This window comes from Zophobas morio, unplaced genomic scaffold, assembly GCF_036711695.1.
Source record: "Zophobas morio isolate AGI-343-1 ecotype UQ-CSIRO unplaced genomic scaffold, CSIRO_AGI_Zmor_V1 ptg000083l, whole genome shotgun sequence".
NCBI classification, from domain to species: domain Eukaryota; kingdom Metazoa; phylum Arthropoda; class Insecta; order Coleoptera; family Tenebrionidae; genus Zophobas; species Zophobas morio.
Window position 1 is genome coordinate 124,647 of NW_026972188.1, and position 6,759 is coordinate 131,405.

General features: G+C 22.1%; 2 long non-coding RNA genes across 2 annotated transcripts; both read left to right on the forward strand.

Annotated features, from left to right (window-relative positions):
* The first annotated feature begins 1,347 nt into the window (after positions 1–1,347).
* On the forward strand, positions 1,348–2,305 carry LOC135144105 (uncharacterized). Its single transcript, XR_010282973.1, has 4 exons — positions 1,348–1,434; positions 1,501–1,598; positions 1,898–1,949; positions 2,246–2,305. It is a non-coding gene; the product is annotated as an uncharacterized LOC135144105 (long non-coding RNA).
* Positions 2,306–4,911: 2,606 nt separating this feature from the next.
* On the forward strand, positions 4,912–6,344 carry LOC135144101 (uncharacterized). Its single transcript, XR_010282969.1, has 4 exons — positions 4,912–4,988; positions 5,518–5,648; positions 5,886–6,073; positions 6,241–6,344. It is a non-coding gene; the product is annotated as an uncharacterized LOC135144101 (long non-coding RNA).
* The last annotated feature ends 415 nt before the right edge of the window (positions 6,345–6,759 follow it).

Sequence of the window (6,759 nt, forward strand, 5' to 3'; positions counted from 1 at the left end):
GTTTAATTACTGTGTATATTGTACATATTGCCTTCATAAATTTTAAGAGATTTTTACTTTTACCTTTAATAAAATATACGTATGTACAATCACAAATTGTGATAGCAGTATCTTAATAATAAATAAAATCACCAACTATCCCTGGCTCGAGTTTTTATACATAAATTCGTAGCCTCTCCTACTAAACCACGCCTTAGAAAATAACTACAGTTATAATGTGATTTAGGGATATTTTCTGATAAAGATGACTTCTCGTCTAACAGTTAACCTTCTTGTCATCAGAAAATTAAAGGATTATCTTTATATGAGAACTTAAAAATAATTACAGATAGAGTTGAAAGAAAAGGGTGATGTTTAATGTACAATATCCACGCTGTTATCATGGAACTAACCCAACAAACCAAAAAAATTGCATGCATGTAAGATATAATTAAAACAAATTATGTTATTCGTTAACGTACATATAAAATTAAAAAAGAAAACACATTAAAACTAAATAAACCAACACGCATGCTTTTTTTTTCGTTATTTCGTAATTCTACATAACGACATTTATCAGCATTATATTATATACCACGATTATTTTTATTAAAACAAATAATTATTACTTTCTTTTCGCGGAGGACAAAAGGCCTATCTTTGATCAAATTAAAGTAGCGTGGATTTTTTTCGAGAGAAAAGCGAAAGCAACGTATTTTTAATACTGCTTCTCCCGTTTCTATAAATGGCTGCAGGATTAAGAATATTATTAAACCAAACAACTTTTTTTAATGGTAACAATTAATACTTTTTTAAAAACACTTTACATAACCAACTTTATTAGGCTCATAAATTTCCTTCCCTGCTTATATATTAGCTTAAACAAAGGAGGGCTATTAGTTTTAATGATTACATGAATTCTTTTTTGAGGAATATTGACAGCATAAATTTATTTATCACTAAAATACAATACATATATAATTGTACTTACAGTATATGCGCTAAAACAGTTAATACTGTATTATGTTCTTAAAAATAACGAACGGACCCCAGAATCTGTAATATTAAAGGTAGCTTATATTTTTTATAAATATGTATATTTTATGTTACTTTAAAGGTAAATAAATTTATGTTTATTGAGGCGTAACACTAAATTCGCTGGTACACAAACCAAGCTACTGTAATGTTGGTGACCAGTAATATTACTAAGCGGTATGTTTACAGAATAATAATTTCTTCCGTGGTTTCAATGTATATTAAAGGCCAATCGGAGTACAAGTTGCTCTTAATAAATTCGCTGCAAAGTTTACAAGTAGCCTAATTAATAAAGTTATAAATATATTAAATATCATTATAGTAACTGCTTAAAGCATTCAATCAAAGAAATGACTGACGGATGGAAACGCTGTCTTTTGCATCAGCAGTGGGCTACCTTTCTAGCAGCCATATTGCTATGTCCAACAACTTTTTTTCTTGGCAGTGCTTTTATTTAACAATTATGTTTTAATATATTAAGTGTAGGCCTTATACCAATGCTCCTTTTTATTAAGTTTGTAAAGCCCAGGAATCGATACATAAACTATGATGACAGTTCGTTGATGTATCCATATGAAGAGAAAGTAATTATTTGACAACACGGTTTTAAATTTATATATTGCGATTATATATATATTGTTTAATTCTCTCTTACTTGTATTGTTGTACAATTATAACTTGGATGGGAGAAGGGTCCTTCTTTGAACTTTTATTTATAGTTGCTGTTTTTATTTTATTTTACTATATAAAATTCATCTTTTGTTGTAGCTAAGTTCGCTGCAGAGCAGTTCAAGTTAGTTTTTAACTTTTGGAGCTTTCGATATGCTCCATAACTTTTTCTTTAAGTTTTTTAATATAAATAAATTACTTTATTATTTAATAGGATTTATTTCCTGAATGGTCCTTTGGATTCACTTTTCTTTTAGTAGCTCTCGGTATTAAATTTTTTAAAAATTTCTTTAATCTTTGGATCTTGTTTGAAATAAAATTCACTATTAGTATAGAAAATAAAGTTGTAATAATTTTTTTTTTTCAAATTTTAAATTTGGCACTTGCCTTTTTTTAAAAATTTAACTAAGAATTACTATTGCTAACAAGTTATCATAAAAAAACTTGCAGGTATAGATGTACTTCTTTTCTTTTGTAACTTTTACAAATTAAATTAATTAATTTTAGTTGCTTTACAATTTATTTTTAATGTTTTAATTTTTATTTTTCTCTCTTTTGGTAGTTATTATTAGTACGGAATTGGTGAAGCTTAAGCGACTTAACACTTGTTACAAAAAGGCATCTTATTTAATATATAAATAAATTCTTTTTAGTTTATAAATTTTTTGTAAATTATTTTTATAAAATTTCTATAAATTTGTTTAGCAGTTCTGTATTTAATATAAATTTTAATGCACATAATTTAATTTTTATATATATTTATAATTAATTATTTAATTGCTTTTAATATTTTTTTTAATTACATATTTATCAATAATTTTTAATTTTAATTTCTTTTTAAATTAAAGTTTTCTGCTGTATACTATTTTTATACTTAATCTAGGTACAATTTTAATACTTTTCTATTATTATTCAATTTAATTTATGTTTTCTTACTGATAAAAGTTATCATATAAATTACTTATTTTTATTTTTTTTTTATTTAAAACTTTTAAAACTAAATTAATGGTCACAACTTTGTATACAATATTTAGATTTTTAAGAGTTTTTTTTTGCTTTACACGAAAGTTATATACTTTTTATATATTTTTTTTTGTATTAAAAAAATTTAAAAACTTATTTTTTATTTAATTTATTTTTTTATTTCTTTGCTAATTTATTTTTTAACATTTTAAACGTTTTTAACTTTATTTAAATTTGCAGTACTCTTTTTGAGAAGCGTACTAATACTAGTACTGACTTTTATTATTAATCAATTAATCTAAGATTAGTAATTAATTGTTTTTAGAATTTTATTTATAATTTATAAAAAACGTCAAACTTTACGAGTTTATAAAATCGAATTCGCAAAACCATTATTAATTTATATTTTTCTAGCATACTTATAATAATACTTTTTTTAATCATTTGTTAATATAAGTTTTATTATTTACTACGTTTTTTATTCCTATAGTTAAAATTTATTTAAGTAAACTTTTATAATTTTATAATTTTATTTTTTTTTGTTTATATAAATTTTGATAATTTTTTATATTTTTCTTGAGTTTTATAATATTTTTTTGGTATATTTATAGTAAACTTTACTGTTTTTATTAATTTAAGAATCTTTTTATTTATTTATATTTTTATAGATATATAAAGCTGTTGATTTATGATTATTTTATAAGTTCTGATGTTGTTTCTTTTAGATTTATAATATTTTCCGTAGAATCTTATAATAAACTTTTGTTTTTTAATCTAATAAACTTTTTATTACAATTAAAATTAATTTTTTTATACTTTTATGAAGCTACTGATGTATAATTTTTTATAATTTTTGAATTTGATATTTTCAGATTTTAAATTTTTTTTGTAAATTCTAACAGACTTTATTGTTATTGTGAATCTAATAAACTTTTTATTATAAATTGATTGTTACTTTATTATTTAATACGTTTACGAAGTTACTGGTTTTATAATTTTTATAATATTTATAGAAATTTCTATTTTATGTATTTATAGTATTTTTGTTCTATCTTATTGTAAATTTCGTTTGTTATTTTTTAACTTTTTACTAAAATTATTATTTTCTTTTTATAGATTATGAATTTACTTATTATATTTTTATTAATATATTCAAATTATTATTTTTCTTTTAGAATTTATAATTTTTTTAAAATTTTATAAAAAACTTTTTATTTTTTTATTTAAATATATTTTTATAGTAGCATTTGACCTTTTACTGAAACAGTTTTATCTTTTGTAGTAAATCTAAGTAAACTTTAATAATATTTATCCTATAAAGAGAATTTTTGTAATGATATTAAGTTTTCTCTATTATTTTTTTATTATATGACACTATATTTTTACTTAGTGAATTTTGTAAATCTTTTTTTTTACTTTAATAGATATAAAAGTATTATTTATTATTATTATTTTTCTAATAATATTTATTTATTTTTTTTATTTAGTTTTATTGAGATTTATATATTTTTTGCAAACTTTTTATATAAACATAAATATGAATCAAAATTAAAATAAATTTATAAACAATTTGAAGTTTATAAAAAAAATTTACATTTAAATTGAATTTACGAAATAAATATAAATGTTAATAAATAAATTTATTTAATAATTTTTTATAATAAAATACTGTATACGAAAACCTTATGATTATTATATAATGTTAAAGTTCGACTATTCCAGTTGTTGCTTGCTTGTCTCACATGGAATGAGAGAACGCTAATTGGTGGGGTTATCTAGGGTGTGTCATGTGAGGCGCGGGGGCTTATTGCAACCCTTGCAGCGAAGGCGAACTCATGGAGTCACGTGCATCTTTTTAAGGCTTCTACTGAGTTGACGTTAACGAATTGATTATTATTATTCTTTTTAGTTATTAAAACTTTTTTATTTTTATTATAACGTTATTCATTTTTTTGTTAAAACCAAAAAGGAAGTAAACAATAATTATTTACAATTTATTATTATATATATACTATAATGGATAATAAAACAATATTTTTATTAATAAATATCTTTTTCTAATTATATGAATATATACACTATCGTATATTATAAGAACTTTTTATTTTTTTTTCAATAACTTTATTATATTTAACTATAAAGTGTATATTTCTTATAAAACTTTATATCTATAATATTTTACTTCTTAATGTTTTTTTTTTGCTCGAATATTTATTAATAAACTTTTTGATATTAATATTTTTATTTACTTTATATCTTTTTAGGTATGGTCTATTATCTATTTGTTAATAGACTTTATTATATGCAATATTCTGGTGCTGATGTTTCTTATGTACTTTAAGGTTTTTTTTTCTATCTCATAATAATAAAATATAAATAATGAAATTTTATAATAATTGTTGTGTTAAACTAAATATATAAATCTTTTATTAATACAAGAAATATATTCATTTCGTTATTTTTATTAATATTATTTTTTATTATATTCCTACAGTATTTATATTCTTATTACTAACAACTTCATTATTATTATTATTTGTATTTTCTTAATGTAACAAAAAATTTTCTATTACTATTAATAACATAAACTTTATTATTATTTTTTATTCATATTAACTTTTTTATTATTTTAATTCTTATTAGTATATCTATTACAAATTAGTATTATTATTGTTTATGTTGATAATTATTTTATACTTATATATATTATTTTATATATTACATATGAAAATATAGTACTTTTCTATATAAAACACTTATTATATATAAAAAGTTGAGATTGTTGCTTAATATTACCATTAGACGCAATCGTATATGTATATTCAAAAAAATATACACCACCATTTCTTATTGGTTCTTTTTTATTCAAAGGCATTGGTTGGGCGCTTCCGTCCGGACTTCATAAACCGCTGCGGGCCTAAAGATCCGAAAAAGTTAGGTATCTATGACCCTGCCGACTGCAATAATAGTGACCAGAGCGTGCTTAAGGAAGGACAATATTCGTAAAACTCTTTTAAAAAAATTTTTTTTTTAAAAAAAAGTCAAGCCACTTAGTCTTTGGTAAATTTTTTCAACAGCCAATGCCTTTGCAGAAAAGATTGAAATATCCTTTATAAAATTAAGTTTAACCAATATCTTTTCGTATACTACTATTTTATGTAAAGTTTTCATTAAATTTTTTTCTTTACCCCATTTGAGCCAATGAGGTTTAGTATGAAATTTATTCTTATTCTTATTAGTTATCCTTCTGCCCATTCGACGCTCGCGTTTGCTCACGGGATCTACACAACTTTATATTTATTCTGGAATTATTACGTGCGCCAATCCCCTTCAAACAGAACGTTGATCGGTGCTTACAGTTCACAGGTCGAATCGGTCGCAGACGTTGAGCAAAATGCGCCAGAAAGGACCTACCACTGCGTTTCCGGTTATCTGATTAGTTTGCCGTTAAACTAAATTTTTATTGGAGGGGCTTCGTTCCTTTTGAATTTTTTTTAAAAAAATTACAAGACAAACTTTTTTATGACTTTATTATTATTATTATTAAACTTTTATAATTTTTTAGTAACAATTTTATATATTTTTTTTAATTAGATGTTTTGCGCCTGCTTCAGTTTTCTTCTTTGCTACTCGGCCCCGCAGCTGCTTTTTTTATTGCGATTACAAGAGTTCTTCAGTACAAGCATACCTTTAGTGATATTAACGCAGGCAACATATATTTTTTATTTTTACTTTTTTTAAAGTTTATATAATTTGAGACTTTGAAATTTTTTTTGTAAATTAGTTTCGATTTATATTATATTATTGTTTAAATTAATAACTATTTTAAAAATTTAATCCTTTTAAATTTTTAATGGGGATATTATTTTTATACTTGAATTGTTTTGAAAATTTTAATATTGTTGTAACTGGACAGCGGAGTTTTTTTTTAAAAGTATGCGTTTTGAAAAGTGGTTATATTTCTTTTTGCATTTTACGACTTAATACTTTATAATTTTTATTATTATTTTTAAATACTTTTGAGATTTAAATTTATTTTATAATCCTTTTTTTAACAATTCAAAAATTTTAAAACCACTTTAAAACTTGCTAATTTTATGTCGAGCAAATGAA